Here is a 21,574-nt window from a genome sequence, read left to right as displayed (position 1 = left end):
CTCCGGATCTGACCATGTCTTCAGCTTCTACACAAAAAATGGCTAACTCTTCAGATCCAATGTCTCCTTTGGGTCCTGTTATCATAGGCTCTGTGACTCTTCCTAAATTCACTCTAGAGCCTGTGTTCCTGAGGCTCAGATCACCTTTTTACAGGAGAAACAGTCCTATTCATTCAGACCTCCTTCCTTGATTTCATCACTCAGGTCAGTTAGATCTTCCAGAAGTTTCATCAAAGCAGACATGGACAGAATGATGTGGTGTTTTCTATGAACCCAGATCCAGTTGGGGGTATTGCTGGCTCCTGCCATTGCTGGATCCGGTAGAGATACTTTTCTCCGACACTGACTTATAGTTCCTTCTCCAATCTGACCCCTCAGATCAGAGTCCGTCGCTCTAACCCTGGCCCAGGGTCAGTCTGTATCAGAGCCAAGACTTCACGTTCCTCATCTCCAGTCAGTTCTTTGTCGAGATCAGCTACAACTTTGTCGATCTGTCTGACTCCTGGAGCTGTAATGCTGGTGTCGATTCTGATAGGTTAGGATCAGGTCTGAGGTCTTGGAATCCTTTCCTTCCTTTGGGGGCTTCAGTGCCTGACAGTTTGTTTCTAGCGGCTGCCTTGAATCCTATCCTGACAGCTTCCAGGGACAAACTTCGTGTTAGGGCTTGAGACCCAAAGAAATATCTTTCCGGAGCGTTTCAGGGTTCAGCATTTGAGAGGGTACTCTCCCAAACGACAGATAGGTTTCCCTTTCCCATTTGGATCTGACTGTCATAGGTCTTCCTTTTCAGAGTCGTATCCAACCTCTTCCCTAGGATCTCACGGGGTTCACAGCCTGCTCTCCTTGTCCCTTTGAAGCAGCCAGTCCTTGAGAGCATTGTCCCTGATGTTCTTCGTGTTTCACTGCTGCAATCATCACATTTGGGTTATCTGCTTGCAGTAGCCCTCAGTCGGCCTGATTATCAAAGTCTTAGGTCCTACGTCGGTTCCTGTCTCATCTTCCATGATGTCAGGTAGTAAGGGGTATAAAGCATGCAGCCGACGCCATTATATCAGTCTTTTTTGCCGTGCAGTGCCCGAAGCAGTAGTAGTTCGCAAGTGGCAGTCGGCCGACTCCTGAAATTTTTGTTTTTTGAGTTTTGGAACCAAAGTCTTCAACTAAAAGTACCCCATTGGGGAAACTTTTTCTTGCTCTAAACCGATGTCAGTAAAAGTTAGTAATTGTTTTTCTTGTGGAAAGCAAATACCTCATAAAGATTTTCATTCATACTGTATTCCTTGCCTAAGCCCTGACCACGACATACCTCGCTGTCAGTTTTGTGCCTTATTTAAACAACAAACTATTTGTTGTCAGTATAGTTACTCTTCTAAATATTTTGGTACTCTGTTTAATTATCCAGATATGTCTTTGGTAAGCCATCCGACTACCGGCATTCTGAAAAAACTCAAAGATAAAGACTGAGACAAGCCACCTAGGTCTAAAGCTGCCAATGACGCTTCTCCTAAGCTAGTCGCCAGTTCGCTGGTACTCAGTGAGGCGCTTTTGCAGCCCCTGATACCTGCAACTTTAGATTCACAGGCCTCTACTGAGACCCATTCGGAGTCCGGTATGCCGCGAGATGCTTCCACTGTGGAACCTGCGGATGTCTCTACCTTGGATGGGTCCGGAGCCGCTGTGCAGGCACCGGCTTCTGAGGGTGTATTCAGGCCTACTGACTTGCATATTAAACCAACACCATCTTCTTCAAGGCCTAAAACTCGAACCATGCCTAGAAAACCAACGCCCAGACCGCATGGTAAGGCCTCTATGCCTAAAAAACAAAGGATAAGAATGGCTGAAGACTTTATTGCTTTAATCAGCGGAAGCCAACCTTCCCCCTCTAAGAGACCTAGGACTGAATTTGCTTATGATACTTCTGATCAGAATTCTGGAATTTCTGTTGCCTCTGATGACCAGGGTTTACCCTTATGTACCAATGAGGATTCTGATGCAGAGGACTCTATTCCCTCTGCTTCCCCTCCAGAGGATTTCTGTCTTGGTGAAACCTTGCATACTCTTAGGGAGCTTTTTCGCTGGGAAAGCCAGGATTACTCTGATTCTGAAAAGAGGCTTAGGGATTTCTTCTCCTGCGCCAGCACAGGCCTTTAGCTATCCCCCCTGTACTAGACATTGTTGATGATGCCTTCTCGGAATCTAGCTTGGCCCCTGACTCTCTACCTCCTGCTCCCAGAAAACCTGATGGATATTACAGGGTTCCTGACTCTCACAAGTTCCTTTTTAAAAATCCTGATACCATTTCACAGGGACCCAAGGACATTAAGGCTACTACTGCCAAAAATCCTACCCCCTCTGATAGAGATTCCAGGGCGCTGGATAGATGGGGTAAGAAGGTATACACTTCTGCAATCTTGGCCCTTAGGGCCTTAAACTGTCAGTTTCATATGTTAAAGTATCAGCAGCATATTATTGGATTGCTTAAACAGAAAATGATGTTGATTCCTGACTGTGCTGAAAATAAGGATTTATAGGATTTAATGCATTCTGCTGAACAAGTTGGAAAACATACTTTGCAATGTGGTTTTGATTCACTAGAGGCATCTTGCAGGACTGTTGTCACTGGGTCTGTACTTAGAAGGCGTGCTTGGCTTAAGGAGCAATCTTTGCCAGATCATGTTAAAGCTAAATTGCTGGATGCCCCCTTAAATCAGGACTGCCTGTTTGGCAATAAAGCAGAAGTAGTACTTAAAAAGATGGAGGAAAAAGTTAAATCTATGCAAACTGTTAAACAGTTCCTACAAGTACAGCCTCCAAGATTTAATAGGCATTGGCCCTCTAAGAATTGTTCCTTTCCTGCCTCTTCCAGACCCTCTCAGTCCAAACCCAGAACCAGCAGAACACCCAAACTTCAGTCCCAGGGTACGCACAGGACTAAAGCAGTGGGGGGCTCCCATTTCCAAATCAGGGAGTAGTAAGACTCCCCCCTATGGTAAATTGTCTCAATGACTTAACTTTAAAACTTCCAAGCTCTTCTCAACTGATTGCTCCTTTAGGGGGAAAGATTGCTCTGCAGGCAAAAAACTGGGAACTCATTACCCAGAACAAATGGGTTTTAAATATACTTTCCCAAGGATACAGATTTCACTTCCACACGTTATCAACCCCAAACGGTTGGCCACATTTACCCCCAAATCAGTGGGTAGAGGCTCAGTAAGAAGTACTCTCTCCCTTAAGCATAAGGGCTATTCAGACTGTACCAGAAGAGGAAAAGGGACAAGGATTCTACTCAAGACTTTTCCTGGTACCCAGAAAAGATGACTCATGGCATCCTATCCTGGACCTTTCTATCCTAAACACCTTTTTGGTGATTCCAAAATTCAAGATGCTAACCCTTCACCAGTTGCTTCCTATGCTAGGAAAGGATGCCTGGTTGGCAACACTGGATTTAAAGGAAGCCTACTTGCACATCCCAATCAGGGAATCTTGCAGAAGATTTGTGTGCTAATGTGGTGCATTTTATTTTATTTTACGTATCTGTTTTATGCACCTTGTTTTTACCCTGAGTCATTCATATTCTTTTTGTTAGTAATCTTGCAGAAGATACCTACGCTTCAAAGCAGGCTACATGCACTGTTAGTTCTCTGAACTGTCCTTTGGCTTATCTACTGCACCCAGGGTATTCACAAAGTGCCTAGCTCCAGTCATTGCATTTTGCAGGCAAAGAAGTATTCAAATATACCCATATCTGGATGATTGTCTAATTCAGGCAAAAAGCCAGGACATACTTTTGAATAGTCTGGTATTTGTACAAAAGGTGCTAACTTGTCTGGGGTGCACCATAAATGAAAAGAAATCACATATTGTACCCTGTCAACAAATTATATTCCTGGGAGCAAGCTTGAACACAACTTCCCAGATGGCTTTCCTCATGCCAGACAAACAAATTAATTTGACAACTTACTTCAAACTAATGGCCACAGAAATCCTGCTATCTGCAAGGCAAATACTGCAAGCATTGGGTTCATCGCCTCCTGCATTCTCCTAGTTCCATATGCAAGACTGCATATGAGGAAACTACAGTGGTATCTAAAAAGCCTATGGTGTCAACATTCTCAGGATCTAGAACCAATGATTCCTCTCATACCTTGCCTACAGTTAGAGTTCCTTTGGTGGGCAGAGGCCTGCCACCAAAACAAGGGGCTACCATTCACTATACACCCTGCCGCCCAAACCCTAACAACATACGCATCAGACTATGCATGGGGGGCTCACCTGGCAGGGAAGTGCATTCAGGGCAAATGGAACCCAAGTCAAATGCACCTGCATATCAATCAAAATGAAATGTTAGCTGTACAGAATGCTCTGACAGCCTTCAAGGACCACATTCATCCAGGTCAATTAATGGTAAAGGCAGACAACACCACTGTTATGTGGTACATAAACAAGCAGACGGGTACCCATTCATAACCTCCTCTGCAGACTAGCCATGGCTCTGTGGAACACAGCCATGAGCTACCAAGTGCATCTACAGGCTCATTTCCTGCCAGGAAAGCTAAATACACTGGCAGACGAACTAAGCAGAAATCTCATGGACCCACACGAGTTGAAACTGGAACCAAATACTTTCAACATGTAGATAAACAAACGGGGGAGCCCAGATATAGACCTTTTTGCCTCCCCCAGAACTACCAATTGGATAAATTTTGCACAAGGACTCTCCACAAACAAGCGTGGAAAGTGGATGCCCTGTCCTTCAACTGGAAACATTATCAGTTTATGCCTTTTCTCCTCTGCCTCTCCTCTCCAAAGTACTACTAAAGATCAAACGGGACAAGCCAAGGGTTATACTGATTGCACCAGACTGGCCACGCCAACACTGTTACCCCCTCTTGCACAGTGTGTCACTGCTGGCTCCATGGCACTTGCCTCAAACACCTACCCTGCTGCCCCAGCAGGAGGGCCAGATTCTGCATCCTCAGCTTCAAACCCTGAACCTGGCAGCCTGGCTAATTACCTAATCTCTCCGTTATCATCCCTCAGTAAACAAGTGTTGGATGTCATTTTGGAGGCAAGGAGGCCTAGTACTAGAAAATCTTATGCTGAAAAATGGAAAAGATTCTGTTCCTGAAACCAAACTCAAGGGATGGGCACAGTAGCGCCCAATTTACCTCAGATTCTTCAGTACTTAACTGAGATGCTTCACAAGGGCTTTAATTTTTCCTCCATCAAAATTCATGCCTCAGCCATTTCAGCTCATTACAACACAGAACCACCCCTCTTCTCTCATCCACTACTCAAGCAGTACCTCAGAGGGGCCAAAAACTTAAGACTACCCAGGAGAGCCCCAGCTTCAGCCTGGAACCTTAACTTTGTATTGGAAAAACTCACTCTACATCCTTTTGAGCCGGCTGCAAGTGAGGAGTTAAAATTACTTTCTTGGAAAACAGCTTTCCTTTTAGCAATCTCTTCAGCAAGAAGGGTATCTGAATTACAGGCCCTTATGGCAGTGGAGCCTTTCATAATCTTTCATGCGGACAGGGTGTCCCTCAGGACCAATCCCTCCTTCATGCCCAAGGTAGTATCCAGTGTGGTTCTTAATCAGTCCATTCATTTGCCAACCTTCTTTTCTAATCCACAGAACAAAGGGGAACGGATACTGTACTCCTTAGATGTGCACAGCCAACTTAGATTTTACTTGGACAGGACTAAACCTCAAAGGAAATCTGAACAACTGCTGGTGGCATTTGCTGCAGGGGCAGAGGGGAAGGCCATTTCAAAGCAAACCATTTCTAAATGGAAAGGCCATTGCATTCATTTCTGCTGGAAGCACCATGGAAAACCTATCCCACAGTGGATAAGACCACATTCAACCAGGGCTGTATCCACCTCTACAGCCTTTCTCAGAGGTGTTCCTACCAGGGACATCCTAGCAGCTGCTACCTGGAGTTATGTACATACTTTCACCAAGCATTACCATTTGCCAATTTTCTCTAAATCCAGAGCTGGCTTTGCCACCGCAGTCTTGCATGGCTTTGTAGCTGGTCCTAATGCTATCTAAATTTCTCCTCCCATCCTTAGCTTTGGGAATCTACCCAAGTGTGATGACTGCAACAGTGAAACACGAAGAACATAGTACAGTTGTGTACACTTACCATAGATGTTCAAGTGTATTCACTGTTGCAGTCCTGGTTACCCTCCCTCTAGCCCCCTGACTTCTTTTGGCTATGCCTCTATTCTCCTTTACTATGCTCAAAAGCTTTTTGGTGTATTTGCTTTTTTGTTGGAGGTATAACCTTGTATATTTATAGATTTAATTGCTTCCCATTCGGGGGGGCACCTGACATCTGGGGCAAGAAAAAAACTGATGTAATGGCGTCAGCTGCATGATATTCTTAGTGTTTCACTGTTGCAGTCATTACATTTGGGTTATCTGCTTGCAGGTAGCCCTCATTTGGCCTGATTAACAAAGTCTTGGGTCCTGCATCGGTTGCTGTCCCTTCTTCCATGATGTCAGGTCATCAGGGGTATAAAACATGCAGCCGATACCATTACTCCAGTCTTTATTGCCGTGCGGTGCCTGAAGCAGAAGCAGTTTGCCAGTCGGCCGACTCCTGAAATTTTCGTTTTCGAGTTTCTGAACCGAAGTCTTCAACTAAATCTAAGTTCCCCGTTGGGGAAACTTTTTCTTGCTCTTTACCGATGTCAGTAAAAGTTAATAATTGCATTACTTGTGGAAAGCAAATACCTCATAAAGATTTTCATTCTTACTGTATTCCTTGCCTAGGCCCTGACCACGACGTACCTTGCTGTTGGTTGTGTGCTTTATTTAATCAGCGCACTGTCCGTCATCTGTATATTTTCGCCTCTAAATATTTCGTTTCTCAGTTTAATTATCCCGAAATGTCGTCGGTTAGCCATATGACTACCGGGATTCTGAAAAAAACGCAAAGATAAAGACAGAGACAGGCCGCTGAGGTCCAAAACTGCCAATGACGCTTCTCCTAAGCCAATCACCATTTCGCCGGTACTCAGTGAGGTGCTTTCGCAGCCCCTGATACCTGCTACTTCTGATTCGCAGGCCTCTACTGAGACCCATTCGGAGTCCAGTATGCCACGAGATGCTTCAACTATGGAACCCATGGATGTCTCTACCTTGGATGGGTCTGGAGCTGCTGTGCAGGCACCGGCTTCTGAGGATGTATTCAAGCCTACGGACTTGCATAGTATACCGACGCCTCCTTCTTTACTTAGGCCTAAATCTCAATCCATGCCTAAAAAACTGAAGCCCAGGCCACATGCTCAGGCCTCTTATGCCTAAAAAACATATGATAAGAATGGCTGAAGATCTAATAACTCTAATCAGGGGTAGCCAAACCCCCCCTCCCCCTTCTAAGAGGCCTAGGACTGAAGTTGATTATAAATCTTCTGATCAGGATTCTGTTTTTTCTGATTCTTTTTATGATCTGGATTTGCCCTTGTCTACTTATGAAGATTCTTATGCAGCGGACTCCATTCTCTCCGCTTCCCCTCCTGAGGATTTTTCTTTTGGGGAAACCTTACATACTCTAAGGGAGCATTTCCACTGGGAAAGCCAGGATTTTTCTGATTCAAAAAAGAGGCTTAAGGATTTCCTTCTCCTACCTCAGCATAGGCCTTTAGCTGTTCCTCTTGTAATATACATTGTTGATGCTTTTTCGGAATCTAGTTTGGCCCCTGATTCCCTGCCTCCTGCTCCCAGAAAACCTGACAGATACTACATGGTCCCGGAGTCCAACAAGTTCCTTTTTAAAAATCCTATTGCATATCCTATTGCATATCCAGAGACTATTTCACAGGGGCCCAAGGGCATTAAGTCTTCTACTGCTAAAAATCCTACCCCTTGTGTTAAAGACTCCGGGGCGCTGGATAGATGGGGTAAGAAGGTTTACACTTCTGCAACCTTGGCCATTAGGGCTTTAAACTGCCAGTTTCATATGTTAAAGTATCAGCAACATGTTATTGGACTGCTTAAACAGAAAATGATGTGGATTCCTGACTGTGTGGAAAATAAAAAATTACAGGATTTAATGCATTCTGCTGAACAGGTTGGAAAACATACTTTGCAATTTGGTTTTGATTCATTAGAGGCCTCTTGCAGGGCTGCTGTTACTGGATCTGTGCTCAGAAGGCATGCTTGGGTTAAGGAGCAATCTTTGCCTGATCATGTTAAAGCTAAATTGTTGGATACTCCTTTAAATCAGGACCGCCTGTTTGGCAACAAGGCTGAGGAAGTTCTTAAAAAGATGGAAGATAAAGCTAAATCTATGCAAACGGTGAAAGATTTTTTACAAGTTCAGCCTCCTAGATTTAGTAGGCACTGGCCCTCTAAGAACTGGTCCTTTCCGGCACCTTCCAGGTCTTCTGAAGGCCAAACCCAGACAGCAAAAACCCCCAGGTTTCAATCCCAGGGGACACACAGTACTAAGCAGTGGGGGCCTCCACTTCTAAATCTGGGAATAATAAGACTCCCCCTATGGTAAACTGTCTCAATGACTTCGTTTTAAAATCTCCAAGCACTTATCAACTGACTGCCCCTTTGGGGGGAAAGATTACTCTTCATGCAAAGAATTGAGAACTCATTACCCAGGACAAATGGGTTTTAAATGTAGTGTCCCAGGGATACAGATTTCACTTCCACATGTTGCCAACACCAAGCGGGTGGCCAGACCTACCCCCAAATCCGTGGGCAGAGGCCCAAAAACAAGTACTTTCTCTCTTAAGCATGGGGGCTATTCAACTGGTACCAGAAGAGGAAAAGGGACAAGGTTTCTACTCGAGACTTTTCCTGGCACCCAGAAAAGACAATTCATGGCGTCCTATCCTGGACCTGTCTACTCTAAACACCTTTTTGGAGATTCCAAAATTCAAGATGCTGACTCTTCACCAATTACTTCCTATGCTAGGCAAAGATGCCTGGTTGGCAACACTAGATTTAAAAGAAGCATACCTGCACATCGCAATCAGGGAATCTTGCAGAAGATACCTACGCTTCAAAGCAGGCTACACGCACTATCAGATGTTCTTCGTGTTTCACTGTTGCAATCATTGCAGTTGGGTTATCCTGCTGGCAGTCTACCCTCAGTCGGCCTGAATTCCAAAGTCTAGGTCTGGCATCGGTTGCTGTCGCCTCTTCCCTGATGTCAGTGCGCCAGGGGTATAAAAGATGCAGCCGACGCCATTTTCTTCAGTCTTTCTTGCAGCGTGGTGCCCGAAGCAAAAGCAGTTTACAAGTGCCGGTCGGCCGACTCCTGAGTTTTTCAGATTTGAAATTCTCATCCGAAGTCTTCATTAAAGCCAAGTACCCCGTTGGGGAAACGTTTTTCTTGCTCCAGACCGATGTCAGAAAAAGTTAACAATTGTATTTCTTGTGGGAAGCAAATACCTCATAAGGATTTTCATTCTTACTGTATTCCTTGCCTAGGCCCTGAGCATAACGTTGCTAGTTGTCGGTTTTGTGCTAGATTTAACCAACGCACTCTTAAGCATCGGTACAATTTTGCATTCCATTACTTTGGCACAAGATTTAATTACATAATGCCGTCGGAACAACCGACTACCGGAGTTTATAAAAAGCATAAAGAAAAAGAAAAGGACAGGCATCCGAGATCCAAAACCGACGAGGCTTCTGCTAGGCCTGTCGCCGGTTCTCAGTGAGGCTCTTTCGCAGCCCCACAGGCCGCTTCCGACTTCCACATGGAGCCGACGAGGTCACTGGAAACTCAAGGTATTGGACACTCGGAAACTATTCCCACAGATGGGTCCAGAGCCACTGAGCAGGCATCGGCTTCTGAGGGTGTTTTCAGACCTACACAGTTATATGTGAAACCTACTTCAGCTTCAAAGACTAAAGCAACTCTAAAGACAAAGAAACAAGTACAGCATTTCCCTGGACAGGCCTCCATGCCTGAGAAACAAATGCTTAAAATGGCCGAAGACCTTATTACTTTGATCAGGGGTTCCCATCCCCCTTCTGATAAGAGGTCTAGGCAAGAGGTAGAATACGAATCTTCAGACCAGGTTTCCATCTCCTCTGATTCCTCATCTGAACAGGAATATACTCTGCCTCCCTATGAGGACTCATGCTGAAGAATCTATCCCTTCAGCCTCTCCTCCTGAGGATTATTCTTTTGGGGAGACACTGCATACTATGAGGGAGCATTTCCACTGGGAGAGCCAGGATTACTCAGAATCCAAGAAAAGGCTCCGAGACTTCCTTTTATTGCCTCAACACAGGCCCCTTGCTATCCCACCTGTTTTAGACATTGTAGATGTATTTTCAGAGTCCAGTCTATCTCCAGACTCTTTACCACCAGCTCCTATTAAGCCAGACCGATACTACAGGGTTCCTGGTTCACATCAATTTCTTTATAAAAACCCTGCTGCTGACCCAGAAATCATCTCTCAGGGTCCCAAAGTGGTCAAAGCTTCCACTGGAAAAAAAAAACTATCCCCTCTGATAGGGATTCTAGGGCCCTAGACAGATGGGGTAAAAAGATTTATACTTCTGCAACCCTGGCTGTAAGAGCCTTAAATTGCCAATTTCATATGCTTAAATATCAGCAATATCTTATGTCACTGCTTAAACAGAAAATGTCAACAAATACAGAATGTGCAGACAAGAAGGAAATGCAGGATTTATTGCATGCAGCTGAACAAGTTGGAAAGCATACTTTGCAATGTGGTTTTGATTCTCTAGAGGCCTCCTGCAGGGCCGCTGTTACAGGTTCTGTCATTAGCAGGCATGCTTGGTTAAAAGAACAGAATTTGCCTGATCATGCAAAACTATTAGATGCTCCATTACAGCATGATACTTTGTTTGGTGTTAAAGCAGAAGAGATGTTGAAGAAAATGGAGGACAAAGCTAAATCTATGCAAACAGTCAAAGATTTCTTGCAGGTACAGCCTCCCAGATTTAGCAGGAACTGGCCTACAAAGAATTGGTCCTTTCCAGTGTCCGATAGGCCACAAAGAGGCAGATACAGACGCCCCAGAGGCAGATCACAGCCCCAGGGCTCATACAGGCCTAAACAATGGGGTGCTTCTACCTCCCAAGAGCGAAGAGGAGAAATCACAGCTATACAGGAAACAGTCTCAATGACTTTCCCCTTCCAGCTCCAAGCACTTACTTTTGGCAGCCCCTTTGGGGGGAAAACTAGCACTTTTTTCACAAATTTGGCACATGATCACCCAGCACAAATGGGTTCTAAATATAGTATCACAAGGCTACAGGTTCCAATTTCACACCCTACCAAGGCCAAACGGTATGCCAGACCTGCGACACAATCAATGGGCAGAGGCACAAAAACAAGTTTCATCCCTCATGGACATGAGGGCCATTCAACAAGTACCAGAGCAAGACCAGGGCACAGCCTGGAAAACAATAGTTACTCTCATTCCCTGCCTGCAACAGGAGTTTCGATGGTGGGCGAAGGCTTGTCACCAGAACAAGGGACAGCCAATTTCACACCCTACCAAGGCCAAACGGTATGCCAGACCTGCGACACAATCAATGGGCAGAGGCACAAAAACAAGTTTCATCCCTCATGGACATGAGGGCCATTCAACAAGTACCAGAGCAAGACCAGGCCACAGCCTGGAAAACAATAGTTACTCTCATTCCCTGCCTGCAACAGGAGTTTCGATGGTGGGCGAAGGCTTGTCACCAGAACAAGGGACAGCCATTCACTCTACCCCCAGCCACACAGACATTAACAACGGATGCATCGGATTATGCCTGGGGAGCCCACATGGCAGGAAGATGTATTCAAGGCACATGGTCCACAAACCAATTGCATCTACATATCAAACAAAAAGAAATGCTAGCTGTTCAAAATGCCCTGACAGCCTTCAAGGACCTACTTCATCCGGGACAACTACTGATAAAGACAGACGATACCACGGTCATGTGGTACATAAACAAGCAGGAAGGCACTCATTCTTACCCCCTTTGCAGACTAGCCATGACTTTGTGGGACACAGCATTGACTTACCAAGTACATCTGCAGGCACAATTCCTGCCAGGAAGGATAAATACTCTGGCAGATGAATTAAGCAGAAACCTCATGGATCCCCACAAGTGGAAATTGGATCCACAAGTCTTCAGCATGATAACAAGGAAATGGGGATGCCCGGACATAGATCTATTTGCCTCACCTCACAACTGCCAACTAAAGAGATTCTGCACAAGGACTTATCACAGACAAGCATGGAAAGTGGATGGCCCTGTCTTTCAGCTGGAAAAACTTAACAGTATATGCCTTTCCTCCTCTGCCTCTCCTCCCCAAGGTACTCCTAAAGGTCAGACAGGAGAAGCCAAAAATGATACTGATTGCCACAGACTGGCCACGCCAGTACTGGTATCCAATCCTAAGGAACTTGTCTCAATGCCCAGCCCCTGGACCTTACCTCAAGTGCCTCATCTACTGTCCCAGCAGAACAATCAGATCCTGCACAGCCAACTCAAGGCCTTAAATCTGGCAGCATGGCGAGTAATGTAGTCATACAAAACACACCTCTCACTAAAGCAGTGATGGATGTCATTTTGGATGCCAGGAGGCCTTGTACTAGATGGAAGAGATTCTGTGCTTGGAACCAGGCACAAGGAATTGACACAGCTGTACCAAACATTCCTCAGATTTTGCAATACTTGACTGAGATGCTGGACAAAGGCCTATCTTTTTCATCTATAAAAATTCATGCTTCTGCCATTTCGACTCATTACAATACAGAGCCACCAATCTTTTCTCATCCTTTAAGGCAGTACCTCAGAGGGGCTAAAAATTTAAGGCCTCCAAGGAGATCACCAACACCTGCATGGGACCTCAATTATGCCTTGGAAAAACTCACCCTGCCTCCTTTCGAGCCAGCCGCTGCAGCTGATATAAAGTTTTTATCTTGGAAAACAGCTCTGCTCCTAGCAGTAACTTCTGCAAGATGAGTCTCAGAGCTACAGGCACTCATGGCTGTGGAACCTTTTATCATTTTTTATCCAGACAGGGTTTTTCTGAGGACAAACCCGACATTTATCCCTAAGGTAGTGTCCAGTGTGGCCCTTAACCAAACTATTCATCTGCCTACCTTTTATCCAAACCCACAGAATAAGGGGGAGAGAATTCTGCATTATTTGGACATACACAGACAGCTACGCTTCTACTTGAACAGAACCAAAGTTTTCAGAAAGACAGAGCAATTACTAGTGGCATATGCTGCAGGATCACAAGGAAATGCTATCTCAAAGCAGACTATTTCAAAGTGGATAGGCCACTGCATTCGTTTCTGCTATTCTCAACTTGACAAGCCAGTACCTAAGGGCATTAGGCCACATTCAACCAGAGCAGCAGCCGCTTCAGCAGCCTTCCTCAGGGGAGTACCAACCAAAGACATTTTAGAGGCTGCTACTTGGAGTTCAGTGCACACCTTCACAAAGCACCATCACTTACCACTCTACTCTAAATCCAGGGCAGGCTTTGCCACTGCAGTTCTGCAGGGCCTAATAGCCGCCCCTAATGCTATTTAGCTCCAGCCTCCCAACCTTAGCTTTGGGATTCAACCCAATTGTAATGACTGCAACAGTGAAACATGAAGAACATAGCACAGTTGTGTACACTTACCATAAATGTAGATGTTTGAGTGTATTCACTGTTGCAGTCCAGGTTACCCACCCACCATCCCCCATTTCTTTGCTGGAACTTATCTGTACTTCTCTATTCTATGCAACCTATGTGGTGTATTTGCTTGTAGATGAAGGCAAAATGTATACTTTGGTGCATGCATGTTTTATTGACATATTTTTAGCCTACCCTTTTGGGGGCACCTGACATCTGGGGCAAGAAAAACTGAAGAAAATGGTGTCGGCTGCATCTTTTATACACCTGGCGCACTGACATCAGGGAAGAGGCGACAGCAACCGACGCCGGACCTAGACTTTGGAATTCAGGCCGACTGAGAGTAGCCTGCCAGCAGGATAACCCAATTGTAATGACTGCCCTTTGGCTTATCCACTGTGCCCAGGGTATTCACAAAGTGCCTAGCTCCAGTTATTACATTTTGCAGGCAAAGACATATTCAGATATACCCATACCTGGACGATTGTCTAATTCAGGCAGAATGCCAGGACATACTTTTGAATCATCTGGCTTTTGTACAAAGGGTTCTAACTTGTCTGGGTACACCATAAACAAAAATAAATCCCACCTGGTACCCTGTCAACAAATTATATTCCTGGGAGCAAGCTTAAATACAACTTCCCAGATGGCTTACCTCACGCCAGAGAAACAAATTCATTTGACAACCTACTTCAAACAAGTGGCCACAAAACCCTGCTGTCTGCAAGACAAATACTGCAAGCCTTGGGGTTCCTGGCCTCCTGCATTCTTCTATTTCCATATGCAAGACTACATATGAGGAAACCTCAGTGGTATCTAAAAAGTCTATGGTGTCAACATTCTCAAGACCTAGAAACAATGATTCCTATCATACCTTGCCTTTGCCCAGAGTTGCTTTGGTGGGCAGAGGCCTGCCACCAAAACAAGGGACTACCTTTCACACCAACCCCTACCACCCAAACCCTAACAACAGATGCATCAGACTATGCATGGGGGGGTTCACCTGGCAGGGGAGTGCTTTCAGGGCAAATGGAACCCAAGTCAAATGCACCTGCATATCAATCAAAAAGAAATGTTAGCTGTACAGAATGTTCTGACAGCCTTCAAGGACCACATTCTTCCAGGGCAACTAATGGTAAAGACAGACACCACCACTGTTATGTGGTACATAAACAAGCAGGGGGGTACACATTCTTACCCCCTCTGCAGACTAGCCATGGCATTGTGGAACACAGCCTTGAGCTATGAAGTGCACCTACAAGCTCAATTCCTACCAGGAAAATTAAATACACTGGCAGACGGACTAAGCTGAAACCTCATGGACCCACACAAGTGGAAACTGGAACCAAATATTTCCAACATGTTGACAAGGAAATGGGGAGCCCAGATATAGACTTGTTTGCCTCTCCCCAGAACTGCCAATTGGACAAATTTTGCACAAGGACTCCCCTCAAACAAGCCTGGAATGTGGATGCTCTGTCCTTCAGCTGGAAAAACCTATCAGTCTATGCCTTCCCCCCTCTGCCTCTGCTCTCCAAAGTACTACTAAAAATCAACAGGACAAACCAAGGATGATTTTGATTGCTCCAGACTCCTGCGCAGTGTGTCACGGTTATCTCCATGGCACCTGCCTCAGACTCCTTCCCTGCTGTCTCAGCTGGAGAACCGGATTCTGCACCCTCAGCTTCTAAAACTGAACCTTGTAGCCTGGCTAATTACTTAATCTCTCTTTTACTATCCCTCAGCAAACCTGTGGTGGATATCATTTTAGAAGCAAGGAGGCCTAGTACTAGAAAATCTTATGCTGAAAAATGGAACAGATTCTGTGCCTGGAAATCTCAAGGGATGAGCACAGCAGCGCCCAATTTACCTCACATTTTACAATACTTAACTGAGATGCTTCACAAGGTCTTGTCTTTTTTCCTCCATTAAAATCCACGTCTCAGCCATTTCAGCTCATTATAACATAGAACCTCCCCTCTTCTCTCATCCACTGCTCAAGCAGTTCCTCAGATGGGTCAAAAATTTGAGATCACCCAGGAGAGTTCCAACCCCAGCCTGGGACCTTAACTTTGTCTTGGAGAAACTCACTGTACCTCCTTTCTAGCTAGCTACTACTGCAGACGTAAAATTTCTTTCTTGGAAACACAGCTTTCCTTTTAGCAATCACTTCAGCTAGAATGGTATCTGAATTACAGGCCCTTATGGCAGTGGAGCCCTTCATCATTTTTCATGCGGACAGGGTGTCCCTCAGAACCAATCCATCATTCATGCCCAAGGTGGTATCCAGTGTGGCTCTTAAATCAGTCATTTCATTTGCCATCCTTCTTTCCCAATCCACAGAATAAAGGGGAACGGATACTGCATTCCTTAGATGTGCACAGACAACTTAGATTCTACTTGGATGGGACTAAACCTCAAAGGAAATCTGAACAACTACTGGTGGCATTTTCTGCAGTGGCAGAGGGGAAGGCTATTTCAAAGCAAACCATTTCTAAATGGATAAGCTATTGCATTCATTTCTGCTATAAGCACCATGGAAAACCTATCCCCCCAGGGGATCAGACCACACTCCACCAGGGCTGCATCTACCTCTACAGCCTTTCTCAGAGGCGTCCCTACCAGGGACATCCTAGAAGCTGCTACCTGGAGTTCTGTACATACTTTCACCAAGTATCATCATTTGCCAATTTTCTCTAAATCCAGAGCTGGCTTTGCCACTGCAGTCTTGCAGGGCCTTATAGCTGGCCCTACTGCTATCTAAATTCCTCCTCCCAACCTGTAATGACTGCAACAGTGAAACACGAAGAGCATAGTACAGTTGTGTACACTTACCATAAATGCAGATGTTCGAGTGTATTCACTGTCGCAGTCCTGGTTACCCTCCCGCCCCATAACGTCTTTTGGCTATACCAATACTTTCCTTTACTATGCTTAAAAGCCTTTTTGGTGTATTTGCTTTTTTGTTGGAGTTATATCTTTGTACTTCTATATTTAACTGCTTCCCATTAGGGGGGCACCTGACATCTAGGGCAAGAAAAACTGATGTAATGGCGTCGGCTGCATGTTTTATACCCCTGACGACCTGACGTCACAGAAGGGACAGCAACTGACGCAGGACCCAAGACTCTGTTAATCAGGCCGACTGAGAGCTACCTGCAAGCAGATAACCCAAATGTAATGACTGCAACAGTGAATACACTCTAACAACTACATTTATGGTAAGTGTACACAACTGTACTTTTTATACCCCTGACAACCTGACGTCACGGAAGAAGGGACAGCAGCTGACGCAGGCCCCAAGACTTTGTTAATCAGGCCGACTGAGGGCTACTGCAAGCAGATAACCTAAATGTGATGACTGCAACAGTGAATACACTCAAACATCTACCATTATGGTATGTGTACACAACTGTACTTTATCAGTTTTATGTTCTGCCCTTTGGACTCACTGCAACATCCCCCCTCCCAGTAGAAGCAGTTCATCTACGACTGTAGGTATTCTGGGTGTTTCCTTATCTAAACGGCTTGTTCAGTAAATCTTCAGAAGTCTCATCTGCAGTCTGCACAGTTTCTGGAGATCATCGGAGGTGTCTTTGATGTGACAACTGTCATAATGAGACTACCTCAGCAATGCATCTCAGCCCTTCATTCCCAAGCTCAGCAGGTTCTTTTACGCAAGAAGCCACCTGCTAAATTGATTCAACTCTTGGGTTCCATGGCTACCTCCATAGCCTTGGTTCTGCTCTCCAGGTTTCATGAGTGCTTCAGTGGACACTAGCATTACAGTGGTCAATTAGGCAATGACCAGTTTCTTACCAGATCATTCTGACAAGCATGTGCAGGAAGCATATTCTTTGGTGAATAATTTCCCCTCTCCTTCAATGGGGAGTCTACCACCCAGTCAAGCAACAGTGACTACGGATGCCTCCCTGCTAGGGTGGGGGGAGGGCATTGTTTGCAAAGGACACGACAAGGTACCTGGTCTTAGCTAGAAGCCAGTCTTCTCATCATTATCTTGATCAGACAGACAATATGGCTGTGAGTCTGGTCCATCCACAAGCAGGGAGAAACCAGATATTACTCCTTGTGTTGAGAGGCCATGAATGTTTGGCACTGGGTGATATCCTGTTGCCATTTTCTAACAGCAACACATATCCCTGGGAAAATCAAACATCCTTTTTGGACAGGTTGTACAGTCCTGCTCTCTCCTTAGTGGTCTCTCAACTCACTAGTAACAGAGCAGATATTTAGTGTCTGGTGCCTTCCTTATTGCAATTTCTTTGTCTCTCCCTAAACACAAAAGGAACAAGTTTTTCGCTCTGATCAACTGCGAGGAGGAGTCACACACGGATACAATGCACCCTTAGCCCCTGGAACTTCTTTATGCCTTTCCCCTGTTCCCTTTGATTCCAAAGTTTCTTCAGAAAGTTTTGGTGTTGAAGGTCTCATAGCCCATCATTGACATTATTAGATATGCTTTCCCTTCCTCTTGCCTCATCAAGTTCACCCTCCTTGAGAACTGGATTGGAGGTCCACATCTAATGTCCGATGCTTTGGGCGAGCCTCACCCTGATTTGCAAGCAGTCAGACTAACCTCATGGTTTCTCCAATTCCTATGATGGTTCAGCAATCCAGGCTTTCCCTTTCTGTTGTACACATTTTATCTTCCTCACATACACCCTCAGCTAGGAAGCTGTACAAGAGCAAATGGAAATGATTTTCCATTTTGGCCTCAGAGAAAGACCATAATCTCTTCTCATCCCATTTCAGCAGTGTTAGATTTCCTTGCTCTTCCTTTTCAAGCTGGAGCTAGTTATTCCACCATCAAAATGCAATTAGCAGCCATTTCTTCTTTTCACATTGGTGAAGGTCATTCTTCTTTAGCTTACCTTAAGTTGTTTAAGGCCTTTCTCCAAGGTGCTTTTCTTTTAAGTCCCCCACTCAGAGATCCAGTTCCTCCATGGGACATCACTGTTGTTTTTCAGTCTTTGACAGGTCCCCTTTTGAACCTGCTGCTAAAATGCTTTGACGTTTTTGTCCTGGAAAACCTTATTCTTGGTTGCTATTACACCTGCCAGAAGGATTTTAGAAATACATGCACTTTCCTTAAAGCACCCTTGCAAATTATAATTAAGGACAAATCCATCCTTTCTGACAAAGGTAGCATCTGAATTTTCCATCAGTCAGGCCATAAATTTGCCAGTCTTCTTAATGAATTTCTTGAATGAAGGTGAATATATTTTAATGTTAGTCTCCAGCTGCATTTTACTTGCACTGCTCTAACTCCTTCCGAATGTCTGACTGACTATTCCTTTTCTTTTCAAAACCTAAATATGGTCAAGTGGCATGCAAAGTCTCCCTGTATAGGTGACTGGCTCAATATATTTCCCTTGGTTACCAAAAGAAGGGGTTACTTCTTACTTCAAAACTTAGCACTCATTTAACAAGATCTGTAGCCTCATCTCCAGCCTTTTTTCCCTAGTATCCCCATTGATATTTGTGATGCAGCTACCTGGTCTATAGTTCACACCTTCATTTCTCATTGGATATCCAATCCAGATCCAGGGCATCTTTTGGTTCAGTTGTGCTCAGGAATATCCTTCCATGAGACCTCCCAAGAGTTTAAAAAGCTGGGGACTCTGTCCCATATGTAGAGGAATGGATGGAAAAGACAGCATGAGATACAAAATAATGTACTCACCATAATGTTAGATATGTGTTGTCATATTCCCTCCATTCCTGTACTACCTCTCCCCCTATCCCCCGTCCGTATTTCATTTCTGGCATTGTGTTGCTCATTTCTGGTCCTTTTCAGGGATGGCTCTAACTGACTTGGCCTTGGCTACTGGAGGTTTAGCCAGTCTCTCCACAGTGCCTTACCCACATTTTCTTTTTGCATACTAGTTTCAAGTTTTCATAAAAGTACGATGGCAACAAAGCCTTTCACCCCTTCTTCCTGTGACCCTAGGAGTTCCCCAAGGCTCTGTATTGAGCTCCCTACTCTTCTCTATATTTAAAAACAACCTTCATACCTCAGCCCCTCATGCCTCTGTCATTCCGTATGCAGATGATTCCACAGTGATACATGCTGCTACTACCCTACAAGAGCTACAAACACTAACACAAGAGTCCTTCCTAGAAGTAGAAACCTGGCTAACAAATGCCCACCTAATTCTAAACCCCGAAAAAACAAACTCATCCTATTCCATTCCACTAAAGCTACTGTACCCCCTCCCAGGATTCAACACTGTGTCAGCAAACAAAAAATTGAGTTAGCAAAACTAGACTCCTGTTATAACAAAATCACCAGATATGCAGCAAACTCACCATTTAGGTCTCACCACTGTTCTGCACTCACACAACTCAACTGATTAGAGCTCCCCAACTCTTCCTCTTTAAGCAACTAACTATGGTCCAGAAAATCTTTTCTCGACTCGAGAAAACACCTGCCCTGCAAAACCTACTACTGCCATACTCCAGTATCAGAGCTCTATGCTCTAGAAATAAACCCCTTATAAAAATAACCACAGCCAACAATCTGCTGGAGAAGCCCTCTACTCAAACTACATAGCCAAAGTCTGTAATGTACTACCTCCTAACGTAACATTTGCCCCAGCCTTAACTCAGTTTAAAAAAATGCTAAACATTCACTTCAACAAGTGGCTGTGCCCATGCACTACTCCCTGTTAAACTGTCTATCTCAGCTAATGCAAGTACTTCTTCTAAGCTGACTTTAGTGCTCTGTGTATGCATAGGTTCTTTAAGCTTTGATGATTAGGTGGTACATGGTGCTCAGAAAACCCCTCTTTGTGTACTTCTAGTTAATTCTCTATAGAAGCTGTACAACATTTGTACAGAATCTGTTTCACTATACTGTTGTCACATATATGTAACTTACTGTGATATATACAATGTTCTCAAAAGTTTATCAACTTCTATATATTATGTACTAAAATGTTTGATCAGCTTGTTTGTTTTATGTGAAGGTTTTCTCCCCAGGCCTCTGCTGAAAAGGGACATGTGTCCAGTCGTACTTTCCCCGCTAATCAAATGTAAAATTAAATAAACTGTCTGAGGTAGTTTCTTCTGTGAATGGGGATTATGGGTAAGGGAAGGAACCTGAGCACCAGATCCAAAGCTTTGAAATGGACAAGTATGGATCCAAAGCTTTGAAATGGACAGGTATGGATCCGATGCCCATATGTTGAGGAATGGACAGAGTACGATAACACAGACCTAACACTATGGTGAGTACATAACTTTCATTTTCTAATTTCCACATTATAATGTTCTGTCTCTAATTCCCACATTTCATGCTTTGTACATTTCAACATATTCACTTCTGTTTATTGATTTGCATTTTATGGAAAATTTCTTGTTATTGCTGTAATTTTTGTGCAGCGTGTGTTCCTTAGGTACTTGAGTGTTAAATGCCTGTCCTTTTAAGTTATGAATTCACCTCTCTGACATCCAGGAGTCCTAGTGAGCCATGGGCCTCCCTAATGAAAATGACTGTGAAGAGCTCTGTCAGGGTGCCACTCAGTAGATAAGTATGTAGAGACCTTGCTTAATGGTGTTGAGTCTAAGTTATTGTTACAGGTAAAACTGAGTGTAAGTCAGCAACTTAAATAGAAAATACACTTACAAAGGCAAAAGTACTGATAAGAGATCAACTAAACAACGTAAGTGCAATAGAAGCCCTTAAAAGCAAGAAAGTACATTTATATGTTATATGCTGTGTTCTGCATCTTGTAGAATATGTTCATCCTGTTATAACTGTGCAAATTGAAGAACATCAGCATAAATGTGGGATAACACACAGCATATTAACTGAGCAGATATTTGTATATGGAAAAGTTATGACATTGCTATTGGGAATCACAACTGTGGTAGACAGCAGAGAAGGTAGTAGGGAGAAAAAGAAGTGAAAG

General features: G+C 44.4%; 1 protein-coding gene across 1 annotated transcript in view; it reads left to right on the top strand.

The window, feature by feature from the left end:
* Nucleotides 1-21,574, top strand: part of LOC122816707 (transformation/transcription domain associated protein) — a gene marked incomplete in the record, with an annotated part of 2,794,447 nt that overhangs the window by 1,843,273 nt on the left and 929,600 nt on the right.

This window comes from Protopterus annectens, chromosome 12.part0 (assembly GCF_019279795.1).
Source record: "Protopterus annectens isolate FY-2018-M chromosome 12.part0, PAN1.0, whole genome shotgun sequence".
Lineage (NCBI taxonomy): Eukaryota > Metazoa > Chordata > Ceratodontiformes > Protopteridae > Protopterus > Protopterus annectens.
The sequence above is the reverse complement of the archived record's forward strand: the minus strand, read 5'-3'. Positions and strand labels throughout refer to the sequence as shown.